The following is an 18,081-nucleotide window of genomic DNA, read 5'->3' as shown; positions in this document are numbered from 1 at the left end:
ACTACATGTACCTTAGTAAAACAGAAAATAGAACTATAATCAATTGCAAAAATGTTCAATAGTGTCCCAAAATATTATGCTAGAATTTCAGAGTACCTCATTTCAGCAATATGAACCATCAAGAGGAAAAAGGCTGCTTACATTTTTTTTTTATATCCCTTCTTCATATTCAGGTTACCTGGAAGCTGAAGTGACTTTGAATGTCAGAAAACATCATGTCGCAGCACATGACTACAGCTGCAAGTCTGGGTGAAGTTAATGTCTGTTCAACATTACTATCTACTTCTGTAAGGTAAGGTCAGGACAAATTTGGAGAGCATGTCATCACAGATGTGAACTACAGAACAGCACCCAGAAATTTGAGAGTTTTCATCTGAAATTTCCAAGAGCGAGCATGGATGAGAATGAGGAGCAGGGCATCAATTGCTCTCTGCTTATTTGTGATTTATACTATTAGAAACATCCTCGTAGCCACTGGGTCAAACTATCATAGAGCATAAGTGCAGGGATACACTGGGGACCGATAAGCTGTCACAAGCTATGGCTCATTACTTGTAGGAACAGAGTATATTTTCAACAATGAAAAATCATTGCGATTTTTGTTTTTTTAAATATAAGTGTAATGTAGAAATTCATCTGTTTGTGGCAAAAATATATCGAAATGTGTTTATTGTAATTTATTCCTGCTAATAAAGACCCATTTAATTTTTTCTAATACCTTAAAATGTATTGATTTTAGGATAGCAGTATAACAGCACCAAATGCATAGGAAATTCCAGAGAGAAAGAATCTAAACAGTTTATTTTTAACTCAGTGGTATTCAAGTGTTGTTCCAAACAGCAAATATTTCAATAGCAACTACAAAGTCAGATTAGCTATTTCATTAGAGATTGTTTTTTTTTTGGTTTTTGCTGCAGTACAGTGTGTGCTCTTCTACAGAAATAATTTAGTTGTCTTCATTACTGCTAGAAACTTTAGACAAAATTTTGGTTTTGGATCTCCTCAATGGGTCTGAACTCCAATATTATTCACTTCTTCCATGTCTGGCTCTCCCAAAGATGTCTGTGAAAATTGTAGCAACGCAGGCAGAGAAACATATTAAAGTTCAGCTGCACTGTATGGGTCTGAGAACAGAATTTTGTCCTTAGTTTAAATAGATCAAGATATTCCAGAGAAAACCTCATAACTATGTTTTCTCTGACCTCCTGAGCACAGAAAGTAGGGAGGCACCCTTACACCAAGGCAGTTACATGAGAAATCTTTCCGTTATTTTTTTTTATTGATTTTTCAAGGAAAATATAAAATAAACCAAAAAGTAATATGCAAGCCATTTACATTGATACAACATTCCTTATGCCAACCAGAGGGTAAAAGAAGGTAAATATAAAGCCTATTGTTTTACACCTTTAGCTTCTATTTTTATTCTCCAAGACTTTGACATGGGAAAGGGCCAATGTATCAATCTAGGGTTAGTCATATTGAATCTAAAATGCATTAGGACAAGATTTTGTTCTCAATTTTGTAAATCTGGAGTAACTCCAGGAGATTCACTCCATAGAAAGTGAGATCAGAATTTGGCCAGCTATTTTAGTAGTGATTTCATACGAGAGCTGTTTTGTCACTAAGAAAGTGATTTTCTCCATCAAAATTGTTTGACAATTCTTTCACCTAACCAGCAATCAGTTCAAGTTGAAGTACCCTCCAAATATTTTTGACACTGTTCTATCATTATATCATTGTGTAATAATGGTATGAATGTCATCACTTTGTAAAGTGCCATGTAAAGTTCAAAGAGATAAAAGCCCAAAGATCCTGTCCTGAAGAGCTTACAATCAAAATTAGAGCAAGATCATCAAGATAACAAAAAGAGGAAAGGGCTAGAAAGAAAGATCTATAGGTCAAACCACTCAAAGATAATGTGATTCATATTGTTCAGCGAATGAATCATAAGTATTCTAATATTTTTTAAAATCTATTTCAGTTACCTGTGTATAGTTAAATCACATACTTAGGCACTAGATCAATACAGACTGGGTTAAGACAAGAATGGATGCAAATTTGTTGGACAGAAGTAATAGACCATGGTGGAAAACATGAATAGGAGGAAAGTGAAGATGCTTTCACATCAAGAGGGATGTCTCTTCATAGGGAGCAGCATGAAAAATATCTGAATTGGAGAGTAAGAGGAGACATCAAAAGGGGTAACAATACTAAAAGAATGGCACAGTGCAGAGGTGAGGTAGAGATGAAAGAAGGGGCACAAGGCAGGGAGAGAGCTGTCCAGAGTGTTTAATATGAACATGAGGAGTTTGAACATCATGGAGAAAACTTCATGAAAGCAGGGAAGATACTGAAAGAGGCTTATAGTGAGGTCAGAGCAGCAAAAGAGGAAGAATATTTTAGCTATTAGATGTTGGATGGGTTGAAGAGGGGAGAGTCAGAAAGGCAAGAAAGAAAGAAAGATCAGTATGTTTCTCCCTGAATATTCAGAGCTATGGTATTCAAGTCCGTATGGTAATTGTGTTTGCCCCCAAAAAAGGTTTATGGGTTTGCAATTCCATTCATCAGTTTACTGACTCAGCTAGGAGCACAGAGATTAGCAGTTCACACATCCTTTGTCCAGATTATACAGGGAAAAAGCGGGCCAAAATTCCCAGTGAATTTGGCCCTGTATGTATAACGGGAGGGCATTAATGACAGAACAACAGATACGGTATGTTCCAAATAAACAAATGCAATTTGGCAAACCATTGTTAGCCACCTGATTACTGTCCACACTAACTCCAAACCATACGATATGCAATGGGAGCCTACAGACTTTTTTCCTGTTTCCAGTGGCACAGCACCACTGTAAAAATCTAATACTTCTTGGCACTCTCTAAAGGCACACTAAAGAAAAGAAGAAGAAAAAAACTGGTTCCCAGCCAAATCCTATTACTTGGAAACATAAATTTACATGCTGAGCATGTCTTCTCTTTCTTATCTCCATTTTCTTACTTTGCAGCACTAAAAGTAGCTTCAGGGTGCTTTAATATTTAATTCCATTGAGCACCCTCAACGCTTACATTTCTATCTCTGAAAAGTTAAAAAAAAAAAAAAAGAATAGAAGAAAGAAAGAAAAACAGGAATATTTAAGATACTGTGTCTTTAAATGCTTGACTAGCAGTTATTGGCAAAGAAAAATCAACATTTAAAACATTTAAAAAATCCTTGAAAACACATTCAGTAACAAGTGAAGTCAAAATGTTCTATCTGCCCACTTATTTTTTGTGTTATAATTTTTAGTTTTAGTTACAAATGATAAAACGATCCACACCAATTGTATTACAGCAATTTATTTTAGAACTGACCTTGACTCAAACCAACATGTTATCTAAGCTCCCTGTGAAAGTGAGAAAAAATAATTGCTGCATCTGGGAAAAAGAAAGCAACGGATCCCAGACAGGAAATATGTAGTAATGGTGATGAGATGCTGTTCAAAGATACCAAGTTACCTTCACTTTTCAGGGACAGAAGAGTTTCTTCCTGTGACATTAGCCAATAGTGTTTAGACTGCTGACCCGGGAGAGGACTGCCTTCATCAAATCTTTCTAAGAAAGTGATAAAAGCTGTCAAAAATAAGCAATTCAATTTAGTTTTTAACAATTGCTCTATTTATAGTTATGAAAAGTAGATATTGAACATGTAGGTATTGAACCTGAAGTCATTCCAGAAGTTATATTCTCTAAGTAGTCAAGGGAACAATGGTTTTAGATTCCATTAATTACGAATTTCTGAAGTTTTAGCCATTTCACTGTCATTTTCTCCTAATCAGATTTGCAGTCAGGCTGGATCCTTCTTCCTCTTCCCCTTCCCACCAAGACACTAGAACAAGCAGCTGAAAAGTTAATTCAACAAGTATGTTCAGTAACCTGCTGCCAAAACAACTTGAGTGAATGAGAGACTGAGTCAGATCTAATACAGACAAGTGCAAAGGATGTTTCCCCACACACTTTATCCAACTTTGTTTGTAAATGAAAGGTTGAAGTTATGCTAGAAATGCTGAAGAAAATATATCCTCAGTTTGCTCTAACATTGAATTAATTCCAATTTGGCACTACACACTATCTTCCCACATAAAGCAGCCTCACTGAAGACAACAGTAATTTGTATTCGATCAATACTTCACCCTTAGGTCAGAGCATATAATAAGCTTGTAAACAATAATAAGATATGTTAGGCATAGCATAGGGAAAGATTGTCAGGCTCAGCATACCAGATTTAATGCAGCTCCAAATATGTAATGCACATGAGAAAACATCTAACCTTTTGAAACTCACCTGTTCTCAGGATTTCGTAGCAAACCCTGAATTCATCCCAGGTTTCTGAAAATAGGAGCTGTAATAGAATCAGCCCGGTTGGCTACCAGAGAGTGCTACTATTTGACAGCCTGCCCACTGCTAAAGGCCCCTCCTCCAGCCTAAGGGGAGGAGCCTCTGGACCCAGGACTCAATTGATTTTGGGGGACAACTAATGGGAAAACAGGAAAAAGTGTGATGGTCAAAGGTTTAAATGGAGGGAACCAGAAGGGGACACCAAGCAGAGAACCCCAGACAGCACCCACTGCTCCCGGAAGGCTTCTAGGGAGCCAGCAGACACTGCCCAGAGGAATTTGCCTGGATGCGTGAACAGATGGAGGAACAAAAATAGGCCTCACAGTCACAGAGCACCCCCTCAGCCAAGCTCTTCTCCATGGTGTTATAGATGGTCACCTTGGCCAGCGATAGGAGAAGGTTGACGAGAAGGTCCCACGACTTTGCGGGGCCTCGGATGGGCTGTGGATAGAGGAACAGGTGTGGGGAAAAGTGCAGCCAGAACCTCAGCAGTAGATTCTGGAGGAGCCGGAACAGGGGCTGCAGCCTGGCGCACTTGAGGTAGATGTGCCGGGGAGGGGGTAGGAGGGGATGGACACATGGGGCCGGGGCCCGATTAAAAGGTCCAGAAGACTAGGACTGGGGGGGGGGGGAGGCCAGGGGGCACCCTCTCACAGGTAAACAACTTGAGAAGTGGGAGGCAAGGCTGCCCTCACCTCCTGGTGTACGCGCCAGGGGGGTTCGCGGGATGGAGAGCTCCATGCACCGAGCCAGTGCCTGGGGATCCACCCAGTCCCCCCCGGTCGTAGTGCAGGAGGTCTCTGATCCTGGTGACGCCTGCCAGGACCATCCTCCATCACGCTAAGGGGGCGTCTGCTACCTGCACATGGAGTTGGGGGTTCTGTAGCAGGGGCTCCACGAGGAGGTCCTCCCGCTCAGCAACCACAGTGGACCTGGAGACTGAAACCAGTCCTGGCAGAAGTCCAACAGCTCAGAAAGGTCCTGTGGAAGACCTCTCGAATGGAGATAAAAGAGTTGCTGGTCATATCGGAGCCCTTGGATGTGGCATAGGAAGGTGTGCCAAGTGACTCCAAGGCGGATTAGATGACAAAGCAGCAGCTGAGTTGAGGGTGAGGAGGTGATGTAGATGGTCGATGGGGGTAGTGGAGGGGGTAGCAGCGGTAGTGGTGGTGGGGTGGGGAGTAGATGGATCAGGGGGAGGGCTCCGTGCTGCTCCCCCCTCTCCCCACAGCAACAACAGCAACTGCCCCCACCACCACAAGAGCAGAGATGGTATAGTCACTCAGTCCAGAAAGAAATAAAAACCTTCCACAGTCTCCTTCATGCGTCTGGTGTTCTTCACTAGCAGCAGCGATGGTCTTCTTCCTCCAGACAACAGCAGCAGCAGCAGCAGCAGCAGCAGCAGGCTCTGGGGTATCAGCAGCAGCAAGCCAGGTAGTAGTAGCAGCAGTGGTGGGGCCATTCACTCCCCACAGGGAGGGAGTGGGGCAGGCCAGCAGAACCCCCAAACAGCAGTGGCAGTGGCAGCAAGGGTTGCAGGGGGACTGGCCCCCACAAGAGAGTGGTAGCTTGAGGGTCGATATATCAGCCCCAGGAGGAGCAGCAAGTCTCTTTTTCCCTGGTAGCTGAGCAGGGGTTACTCCAGGTTAAATAACACACCCGCCTAGGACCTGTTAAAAGCCTCCCTTCTAGAGAGAGGGTGTGGCTGGAGTTATGGGAGTGAGGCAAGCTACCAGAGTGTGAGAGCAGGCAAGACGCTGTCAAGAGCCAGGAGGGTTTAGGAGAAGGAGCAGAATGCTGGCAGAAGAGAATCCTGCAGGTACAAAGACTGGGGGGAGAGAAAAACCCTGCCCGAAGAGGGCAAAGGGCCTTTCCCAGGCCTGGAGGCCTAAGGGAAGAGACCCTGCCAGAAGGAAAAGATAGAACTGGACATTTGGTTTGAGCACTACCACGCTCAGTGGGGCTGTCAGGGGTCAAGAGCCTTCCCTGACAAGGAGGCCAGGAAGGACCCCCTACCGGCCATTCACTGGAGAGGCAAGAGCCCCACCGAAGTCACAAGGGCCTGTGAGAACCAGAGACAGGACCAGGAGCCAGAAGTGAGTGGCCATTTTAGAGCAGCTGTATTACCCTCACCCACCACTAGAGGATGGAAGAACACTAAAGGGTGAAGCAGTTCCCACACCTACTGCTAGAAGGAAGCACTGGAGCCACCAAGGCAGAGGAAGAGCTTTGCCTCAGGGCAGACATAAAATCACTTGGATATGAAATTACGTATAGCTTTTTTGTCAAACGGTGGGAAACACAACCGTTTTAACTGAGTTTCACTTTTCAAATATGAAAGCTAAAGCAAAACGCAGTGGGTCTGAACTGATGCACAGCAACATAGGAATAAAAGTTTACATGAACCTTTGTGAACTGAAATTGAACTGTAAACTTTGGACAGCTTTTATACCTTGTACTGTTGTTCTTAAATATCATTAATTGGTAGAATTTTTCTTTTCTTATTTTTTTTCCTAGCAGGTCCATAGCAAAGCAACAGCATGAACAAAGTAAACATCTCTATAAAATGCATCCATGGAAGTTCATATCATCAGGGAAATTGCAGCCTTGTAAGTGGTTTCTTTAAAAAAAAATCATTTTATTTCTTTCATTTAATCTCATTCAAGCATTTTAAGTTTGATCTTAACATCTGGGAATAGAAATAATACATGGTTCTTCCACCCATGCCTGTAAAACATGAGAAGTTTTTTTGTGTGTGGTCATAATGTACTTGAGTCTCTCTGCAGAAAATGCTTTAAGCTTTCCTACTGCACCAGAAACACAACAACACCTATAATAATCATGTTTATTTTTCAGAAAAAGAATTTTTAAACTCCTCTGGAATGCATAATGGAAAGCAGACAGTTTTCATATTGACTGCAAAATCATTACAAAAACATTCCACAACTCGTTCAATGAAACAAGCAACAAAGGATGTGTTTTACTTTCTCTTGAGATGAACACATTGTTTCCATTTAATGGAATAAAACTATTATTATAGAAGATTAACAGTGGGCAATACAGAATAAAAATCTTATTTATTAAGATGTCTATTTTCCAAAATATTATTAAAAGATTTCTGGCTTAAGGCATCAGTTTTGCAACATGGACAACTAGCAGGGACCCTGCATCCAATTCAAGTCAATAGAAATCCATCCAGGCATGGATTTGAGCTCGCAGAACCTAATGTATAATAAAGGATCTGAAAGCCACAGAAAGCTCAATATCAACCAGTCACCAGCCCATCAGGAATCTCTCATAGCTACTTAGTCAATCCTGAAACTCATAGAACTAGAGCACTAAAGAATAAAATATTTCCATAGCTGGAATTTCTCTGCTATGCTACTGTGCTAAGAAACTGAACAAAGGCCAAAGGCCATTTAAACTCACAATTCAATAGAGGTTTCAATTACCTCCACAAGGCCAAAGACGACTATGCTTCTTACTACAGTTACACCAAGAAGGGATACTCTATCCATTTGCAAGGTCAGTATTCCCTGATTAATTAGAAGTGTTTTGTAGTTCAATTTTAAACATGTCAATAAACACAAGACTATCAGTATCCAGAGCACTTTTCACCCAAGACATGTTAAAACTCCCTGAGTGTACTTAGCACTTGATATTGGCATTCTTATCTTACCCTCATCTTCTCAACACTTTCTTACATATGGTGCGAACAGGACACAGTGAACAGGAGAAGGAGAGAAGAGACTAAAAGAGGAAGTGCAAGGAGCTGGGTACTGATCAAAGTAACACAGTGTTCTCTCCTTTATTACCTCAGCTTCCTTTCATCTTTTCCCTGTCTATGCTGATCCCCCTCCACCCTCCTGTCTTTAAAGAATTCTTACTCCTGGACGTTAAATAATAGAAGGATAGCACATGCCCAGCTCCCTTCATATTTTATATTAAGGCCTTGATTTTCAAAAATGGGTCCCTGAAGCTAGCTCCTAAAATCCACATTTTGGTGTCTAAATAAATGACTTGATTCTCAAGCAGTTCTGACTGCTTTCAACAGGAGTTGCTGCATGCTATGCACTTTTAAATGGCTTGCCACATACTTTTAACTGACACTTTCTTATATTCTTGGCCTAATCATAATTCTAGACATATATTTGATCCCCATCAAATTGGTATTGAGTGCTCCACAAACAATGAATTCATCCTTACAGAACTTAAGTATTATCCCTATTTTACAGAAGGGGAACTGAGACAGATAGAATAAGGCCATGTTCAAAAGCCTTTTGAAGTCAATAGAGCGATCATAGGCCAGATTGTCAAAAAATATGTAGGCACCTAGTGAGATTTACTAAAAAACATCTCAACAATTTAGGTGCCTAATTCATACTGATGTGGAAACAACCACCACCATCAGTTTTTCAATGTAATGTCGAAAGTTTCCAGAGAAAGCAGATGCGCGGGGGAGGGAGGGGGGACAAAAAAAAAAAACACCTTTGTTTAGTCAAAAACATATTTTCCACTGAAAATCAGTTTCAATAGAACATTGCTACCAGAATCTTTTCTCAGAATCTCTCTACTCTGTAGTTACTTTCATTATTACAATTAACAGATAAAGTAACTGATGCTCAAAAGGGATATATCACTTACACATGCTAACACAGCGTATTTTGGGATTGTACCTCTGGTTAATATTTTTATGGTTCTTTTTGTGAGCTGAAAAAATTGACATCACTGAAAGCATTTATTGCTGATTTTTAGTAGATTTCAGTATAGTTGGGAGAAAGATGACAAGATAAAAACAGCTATTCCTTTGAGTATTTTTTGTATATTTTGAGTATCTTTAGCATGTCTGTGAATGTTTTATAAATTACCTACCACAGACAAGGAATTAGAATTGGTCAGTACAGTGGATTAATTTGCCACAGGAAAAGTGTGGTTCCAAATACAATCAGTCTAAAACAATTAAAATAATTTTGGTGGCTGTCTCATCTAATCTTTTTTGTTGGAAAAATTACGTGAATTTTGTGGTAATCTTTATTTTAATGAGGGCTGGTCTGATTAAATCCTTCCTTACTCTTTTTGGAGAGTGATTAGTGAATTATTTGAATGAGGCTAAAGTACAGTGTACTGGCAGAAAGCATATGGAAACTAAGAAAAAGAATGACTAAAATAAACTCGATCACTGGATCGTCAGTCTTTAGATTTCACCTCCAAAAACAGAGGCCTGGTCTACGCTGACAATGTAGATCGATGGAATGTGGCTTCCGTCAACTATAAGATATGCATCTCAACTGGCATATCAGTTCCGCCGACCTAAATTGTGGTAAAATTCGACTTAATAAAACCACTTCCGCAAGTGGCGTAGCACTGAAGTCGAATTGCATGGATCGAATGAGCATCAGTGTAGGCAGAGCGCAACATAAATCAACATCATTGGCCACCAGAAGGTATCCCATAATGCTTTGTTGTGACTGCTCTGGACATTCGCACTCTGCTGAGCCATGGCCATGTGAACAGAAGAGAGCCCCTCCTCTCAAGCCCCGGGAAATTTTGAATTTTCATTTCCTGTTTGGTTTGCATGGAGAAAGCTTTGTAGCTGAACTGCTCATGGTGACTGCATGCCCCAAACATGCTCCAGCATGGAGTCAACCTGAGGTCTTGGATCTCATCAGCTTCTGGAGCGAAGAGTCTGTTCTGGCTCAGCTACAAGCCAGCAAAAGAAATTTGGATATCTACGAGAAAATAGTGTGTGGTGTGATGTAAAATGGCCTCAACAGAGATGCACAGCAGTGCTGCGTTAAAGAGCTGAGGCAGGCATATTAGAAAACTAGGGAGGCGAACAATCATTCTGGTTCAACACCAAAGACATGCCACTTTTATGAGGTGCTGCATGCCATTCTTGGCGGTGACCCCACCACTATATCACCATGTAGCATAGATGCCGCCGTAGAATCCCAGACAAGGATGAATGAGGAAAACTCTGTGGACAAGGAGGAGGAGGAGAACCGGGGGCAGGAAAGCGCGGTATCCATTCTCCCTGAGAGGCAGGACCTGTTTGTTACCCCAGAGCAGCCCAGCTAGATGCAGGACAGTGTGATTGACCAAGACGCTGGGGAAGAGACATCTGGTGAGTGTGTAAAGCAAATCATATTTCTGTGGTTACAGCTTCTTATTTCTGGAAAAAAAAAAAAAGGAGTCTGTGTGTTTGTGGGGATGGACTTCCTGTGTGTTTGTCCAGTTAAGCAGAGGGTTACCCCCAGCATAAACTATTTATGATATGAGAATCCTCCATGGATGTCTCCAGGAAAATTTCATGTCGGTACTCTGCAATCCTTTGCAGAAGGTTTCTGGGGAGGGCAGCCTTATTTCTTCAGTAGGACACGTTTCCCTGCCACTCTGCTATTAAATAAGCAGACATCATTGTGGAACATAGCACTGCAGCATAAGGACCAGGCCTGTACCCAGATGCTTGCCGCAAATCTTCCCATTCTGCCTGTATTACCCTCAGGAGACTGATATTAGACATGGTCACCTAGGGAAGATGGCACAAGTTTACAGTACCTGACCAATATAGTCACTCCGTGTTATTCTCCTGCTGTGGATGGTGTCCTGGGCCCCTACACAGACAATTCCTAGCCATGACATTGTTTTCCTGGGTGTTAGGGGTCTGGGAACAGGTGCCTGGGAACAGGTGCCCCTAGGTTTTCTCCAGTTACACTTCACCCACACGCTCCTCCAATCCCTTTGGTAAAGAGGAGCTCAGTGATCCTACTCCTTGGTTAAGTATGAATTGGGGAATTTAGTGCTACACAGACTTCCCTATAATGGATGCAAGGGCCCCTTTCTTAGCATGGCTGGAAGCCACTCTGACCTGTGCAATATATATAGATTGGTACGTGGGTCTGGCGTTGCCTTGTGAATATGAAGGGGAGCTCTTTTTACATTGTAACATTGCTTTTCATCCATGGGACCAGCTAACAATGGAAACTTTGTGTTTTGCTTGCCTTATAGTGGACAGCTCAGCCTTCACCCCAGCTTCTACTCCTGCAGAGCATCTTTCCCAGATTAGGAAACAGGGAAAAAAACAACTCCGGATGACACGTTGAACAAACTAATGAATGTCTCCCACAGCTGCTGACACAGAGCTGAAAGCCTGGAGGATGTCACAGTCAGAAAAACTGAATATGGAAAACAGAAAATCAGCCCAGAAGCAGGAGTGTGCAACGCAATATGAGATGTTGTGTATTATTAGGGATCAGTCTGACATGCTGAGGCGTCTGGTAGAGCTCCAGCAAGAGCAGCGGCAAGACCTCTGCAGTCCCTGAAAAATACTCAGCTGACAAGCTGTTTCCCAGCCCCTACCCCTAAGTGCTCTGGGAGGAGATTGAGCAGGATGTAGTACGTGCTCTACTGCATGCCGGTGGAGGGGAGCAGAAAGAGGAGATGACCCCTTTAAAAACTGGGAATGTGCGTGCTTTGCTATTTGCAGAGTCAAACTTTGCTCTGGATCCCCTAACAGCCTTATGAGAATGTTAAATTATCTTCCTTTCCCCCACTGTAACGGATCATCAATAAAACTTTACTCCTTTAAAAATATTACTTTTTATTCATTGAGAGCTCAAGGATTATCGGGGGGATGAGGAGGAGGGGAATGATGGTGTGAGGGTGGGGTTGGGGAAAGAAGGGACAGCAGTGACTGAGACATACATTATTGCGGTTCATTGCAAAAATGGGTTTTCAATGCTTCCCTGAGGAGCAGCACTCCACGGCTGGCTCTCAGCGTTGCACTGATGTCTGGCTGCTCAAAATTTGCGGTTGGCCTATCAGCCTCCATGACACAATCCTGCGGGAACTTTTCCCCCTTTGTTTCACATGCATTATGGAGCACACAGCAGGAAAAGATAACGGTTGGAATGTTGCATTCACTGAGGTCTAACCTAATGAGCAAACTGCACCATCAGGCCTTTAAGCAGCCAAATGCACATTCCACTACCAGTCATCACGAGCTGAACCTGTTATTGAAACGCTCCTCCTCACTGTCCAGGTGCTCGGTGTAGGGCTTCATTAGCCAGGGGAGCAAGGGGTAGGCAGGATCCTCCAGGATCACTATTGGCACTTCAACATCGTCAATATTTATTTTTTGGTCAGGAAAGAAAGTTCCTGTGTACATCTTTTTTAACAGACCTGAGTTTCTAAAGATGCACGCGTCATGCACCTTTCTAGACCACCCCACAGTGATGTCTGTGAAGTGTCCCCTGTGATCCATAAGGGCCTGAAACACCATGGAGAAGTATCCCTTTCAGTTTATGTACTCTGTGGCAAGGTGGTCCAGTTCTAAGATAGGGATATGCATGCCATCTATTCGTCCCCCCATCCCCGTTTGGGAACTCCATTGAGGCAAACTTGTCCACTATGTCCTGCATATTTTCCAAAGTCACTACCTTTCTTAGCAGAAGTCTATTAATGGCCTTACACACTTGCATTACAGCAGCTTTCACAGTGGATTTACCGATTCCGAATTTATTCCCAACTGACCGGTAGCAATCTGGGGTTGCTAGCTTCCACAGAGCGATGGGCACTTACTTCTCCACTGTCACAGCAGGTCTCAAGCAAGTATTCATGTGTTTCAGGTCTGGGGACAAATCTGCACAAAGTTCAAGGAAAGTGGCCTTTTGCATACGAAAGTTCATCATCCCACTCCTTCATAACCATGCGATCCCACCAGTCAGTGCTTGTTTCCTGGGACCAGAAGTGGCACTCCACCAACTGCAGATGGTGTGTGCCAGTATGCAGCAAATGGGAATTGTTTCATTCAATGGCTTGTAGCAGGGCAGCTTCATTAACATTGTAATTTTCCATGCTGTGACTCCTCTGTCTTGGCCTTGGAAACACTGCAGGATAAGTCGTGAGGTATTTGTGATGCTCACAATGATTGTGCACAGCTGAGCATGCTCCGTGCCTCTCCAACAATGGCGTGCACACAGCAGAGATGGGTTTGGAAAAATGACATGAAAAAACATTCATCTGTTTGTTTTGGACAAGAGGGGAGGAGGAAGGGAGCAATTGTATCATGGGAGGATGATGAACTTCCCAAAAGGCACTGCAGGTAGTTGCACTGTGGGATAGCTACCCATGGTGCACTGCTTTGATTATTGATGCAAAAGCAGCTGGTGGAGACACAAACCCCCGAAGCAATACATGTGGTGTGATCACGCTTCTCCAACTTCTTAAGTTCGGCAGGTGAAAGTCGACAAATTAAATCAACTTCACTTCGCAGTGTAGACATACCCATAAAATGAGCCTGTTCTATATTTATTCACTTTAGTAGAATGAAGCAATGGGCTAATAGGATTTTTTCAGTGCTAAACTGCATCACCCATATATCATTTCCATAAAATATTGCTATAGTCTGTTGTCACATTAGTTCAGCTATGTTTCAAAATACATCGAAGTCGGTGCTAAATCATATGTGCTTGTTGAAATAAAAAAGTTGAACAGACGTGCTGAACATGGCAGGTAGTTTACATGAATTAGACATTGTCACCATTGAAACAAAAACAAAAAACTTCTCTGATTCTTCTATGAGAAATAGGAAATCTAAATCTTCGATGGGGTGACAGTTGCTTCCCGAACTATTAAAAACGAACAAACAAAAACACAGGATGATACTTTTATAGTTAAGGCACTCAACTCAAACTTAGAAGATCTGGGTGTTCAATTCGCAGCTCTGCCATATACTGCCTGTGTGGTTTGAGGGCAAGTCCCATGAAGACACTCTATTGACTTCATTGGGCTTTTGGACATGACTTTAATGTCTCTCAGTTCCCCTTCTGTAAAATGAGGATAAACACTTACCTATCTCACAGGCATGTTGTGAGGATAAATTCATTAATATTTGTGATACTATAACAATGGGAATCAAGTAAATACTGTTACCCCTTTATGACCAAGCTGTTGGCTAAAGTGCAATGCTCTGTGAGTTATTTCTGTTAGGAGGAGAAATACATCAGGTATCTTTCATGTAATCCTGTTTATTTACAAAGAATGTACCAAAGTCCTATATCCCTGAACAGAGGAGGAGTCCAACAACAGGAGGTACTTTGTTCATAGCTCCAAGCCTCTTTCAGCCAGCACTCAGAAAAAGCTATGAGACAGCTTTTGAGCTCAGGGCCACGCAGGGACGTGCGCAGGAATATAATGTGACCCTTTTGGGGGGGGAGAGGGGATACTCTCTGTGCCCCCATTGAGGCCCAAGGCCAGAGTAGCTATCAGCTCCTGCACTACCCCGGGACCAGGAAAAGCTCACTCTCCCCCCCCCCCCCTGCCACGACCCCAAGAGCAGCTTTGTGCCCCCAACAATTATTGGGGGGGCCCAGATCCCTTCTTGCCCCCCTTGTACATGCCCTATAAGTAAGTACATGCCCTATAAGTACATGCCCTATAAGTAATAGATTGATTTTTGAAAAGTGGAAATCACCCAGCAGCTCCAAATGAAGGCAGTCAGAGGTGCTGGGTGCTCAGTATTTGAAAAATGAGGCCACTTATTTAGATGACTAAATATGAACTTAGGAGCACAAATATAGGGCCCCATTTTTGAAAATCCCACCATCATCATCTACAATAGTGATATTTTCTTGAACAGAAGATTGATTGTTCCTTCCCTGTAGGTTTTTTTTTTTAATGAAGATACAGAAGGACAATCATAAGCAGCTCACTCATTTTTTCTTATGAGCATACACATTGCAAACAACTTACCTTTCACATATCCAAAAGATATGTTTATAGTATTATTGGGTTACCAGTTAAGACATTTTTACCTAGAGTCTAACACTCAATTTCCTATATTCTGATATTTTCAATGCAAGATGAACTCAATCCAATTTTCACCTTATTTTTTAAACCTCCCCACTATTTTCACACATACCACCTCAAAAACTATTGCTGCCACAATACATTGAGTGTATGATTACAGTTTCATAAGCATCATAATTGTTACTGTCAGTCATCCAATGTTACAACACCTTTTTTTTTTTTTAAATCCTGTTTGGTACACAGCATTCAGGAAAACTCCCTAATGATAAAACAAAAACAAACATGATGCTCTGGCAGTAAATATGTATACCATGATGTTAAAAATAATCAACAATCTGTACTTAAGATAAAAAACAATCATTTGTATTTTAAATTTGAAACCATCCTTTCCACAGAGAGGTTTTAGACGTTGCTTGGAGACAATGGCTCCTAAGGTAAGGTTCAATGTTTATCCAGGTGGTTAAAAAAACCCAACAATTATTAAACCATAATTTAAGGAATCTAAGAAAGTTAATTTGGGATATTTTAAAAATTAAGCATCACTGAAACAACACATGAAACACAGATGCACTTGAGTGGAATAAGTGAGTTTATTCGCAGACCATTTTTTGAGCTCAGAGGCATTATTCTCTCAGTGTGAACTCGTAACTCCTGGCAGTATTTATCAAAGTGCATCAAGAAGCAAATGCACCCCAAGGTGATTTTTCCACAATACACTTGAAATAAAGAAAAATAAATTAGAAGAATTGGATACACACCATTTTCAGAGACTTTATTTTCATATCAGTAGTAAAAAGGCTCAAAAAGAAGAGTTTATATTTAATGTTATTCATGCAAGTTCAATATAAGTGCAGACACATCATGGAGCACAGGACTAATGAGAAGGGAACAAATTCTACTGACATAGCCTAAGAAGATAAATCATAGAAATATGGACTAAAAGTCAGCTAGTCCATTCCCCTGCACTTCAGCAGGCCCAAGAACTAGAACTTCTTAAAGCAAGTTTTCTCGAGTAACATGCATGCACTAATTAGATAGTAGGAGGAATGGAGAGGTGACTACATGAAAGGAAGAGTGCCCAGGAAAAAAATATTTGGTTATCTAGGCCCTGATCCTGCAAACACTTATGCTCATGATTAATTTTACTGTTGAGAATAACTCATAGGGTTCCAAGCCTGAGAATCTTCAAAGGCCTAAGAATTTAAAAAGTTGGTGGTAGTTTTATTCATGCTTTAAAAGATTAAGTTCTTTCTATTTTTTAAAAAATTGTTGGCATCATCAACATGAGAAATTTCTCATTAAAAACATGGTTTATTTGTTGTGGAATATTTTGTGAATCACTATCATTTTTTTTTTATAATTTTTAAAATATGTTTAATTAAAAGATTTCAGTAACCATACCAGGTATCGAGTGGATTCTCACTATCTACTTTCCCAGTACTGCTCACACTATAGCAACAAAGCAATAGCTAAAAAGTCCATTCTTTCTATGTCTGTGTGACGGGGTACTGAGGGGTGAATCCCTGGTTAGCCCCCTGCCTGCCACACTAGCTTAGCTAGCTCAGGGGCAGCAGAGCAGGTAGCTGGGCTGGGGCTCGAATGCCTGAGAGGAGGCAGCTGTGCGTAGGCACAGGCTGAGCAGTCTCCCTGGGGTTTGGTTAGGCCATGAGCTGCAGCTGCCCTGCTAGCCCAGGAGGGTTTATAAGCCAGGCCCCAGAGGCCAGAGGGAAAAGGAGTCGGGGGAAGTGCAGAGGTGTTGCATGTCTCCTTGGTCCCTAAACAGCCTCAGCAGCAGTTGGCCCAGGCAAGGCCCTGTATGGTGTGTTAGAAATAATCAAACAGGTTGTCCCGGGGGCGGATTGGGGTGACAGAACCCTTTATTGCCTGCTCGTTCCACCTCGCCGCCACGAGTGAGCAACGAGGGGCTTACTTCACAATCTTTTTATCCATAACAGTATGTAAATGTATACATTTCCAGCAACTCCCCATAGACCCTTATTTGGTTACATTGACACCTATAAAATGAATATTAACAACGACATAACGAATACAAGTATACCTGCCCCTGTTTGTGGTTTACAGGATTACCATACAGAGGGCAGGCACATCACCCTAAAGCCTATTCATTTTACACTAACATTCTTTGAAGTAAAGGCATGCCGGGGGGAGGGGGAAGAAGGAAGATAATGCTTTTTTCCCACCAAAGGCCTTGTGCAGGAGTGGCGATAGTTAGCCTCATCCCCTGCACAGTTGGCCAGGAAGGGAGGAAAAGAGGAGAGGTAACAGACTTTAGCTAGAATTCATACCAACTAATAGAAACAAGGTTTTCCCCTGCCTTGACCCCTTTTCCTGTAACTTAGGCCTGACCATTTGTCCAGCTTTTAACTCTTTACTCTTCTACATGGCGGTGGGAGATCCTTGTGCACATTGTAAATAAAGCACTGGTGACTGCAAGCTTGAAGGTCTCTGAGTTCTTTGTGGTCCAGAGGGACACCAAATAGAGGGACGGTGAGGGGACGCCATGCTACAGGCTACAATTTTTGACAGATTGAGAGTCTAAGACTGTGAATAATTTAGCGTCTCCTGCAAGAGGTAGAAATAACCTTGTCCTCAGATTTAGATGAAATTGTATGCTCTTGTACAAGCCTAAACAAAAAATTGTCTCACATATTGGCCCAGAAATTTAGAACCTTCAGGAATGACATGAACATTTTATACTCTTCACCTGAAACCATTTCACCTCCTAAAATACACAACCACTTCATTCTGGTATGGGCAAGTTTTAAAGATGATATACAATACTGTGAAAAAGTACAACCTTTGTGAGAAAATTAGATAGAAAAACTAAAGTATCTGAGCACATTTTGTGGAATAAGTGTAGTTTAGAGTCCAATATTGA

General features: G+C 41.9%; 1 protein-coding gene across 2 annotated transcripts in view; it reads right to left on the bottom strand.

Annotated features, from left to right (window-relative positions):
• Window positions 1-18,081, bottom strand: part of GRID2 (glutamate ionotropic receptor delta type subunit 2) — a 963,383-nt gene that overhangs the window by 686,125 nt on the left and 259,177 nt on the right. The gene's annotated exons all lie outside the window — the stretch shown is intronic.

This window comes from Emydura macquarii, unplaced genomic scaffold, assembly GCF_026122565.2.
Source record: "Emydura macquarii macquarii isolate MOO-44397 ecotype Brisbane River unplaced genomic scaffold, CSIRO-AGI_Emac_v2 contig_1790, whole genome shotgun sequence".
NCBI lineage: Eukaryota > Metazoa > Chordata > Testudines > Chelidae > Emydura > Emydura macquarii.
The sequence above is the reverse complement of the archived record's forward strand: the minus strand, read 5'-3'. Positions and strand labels throughout refer to the sequence as shown.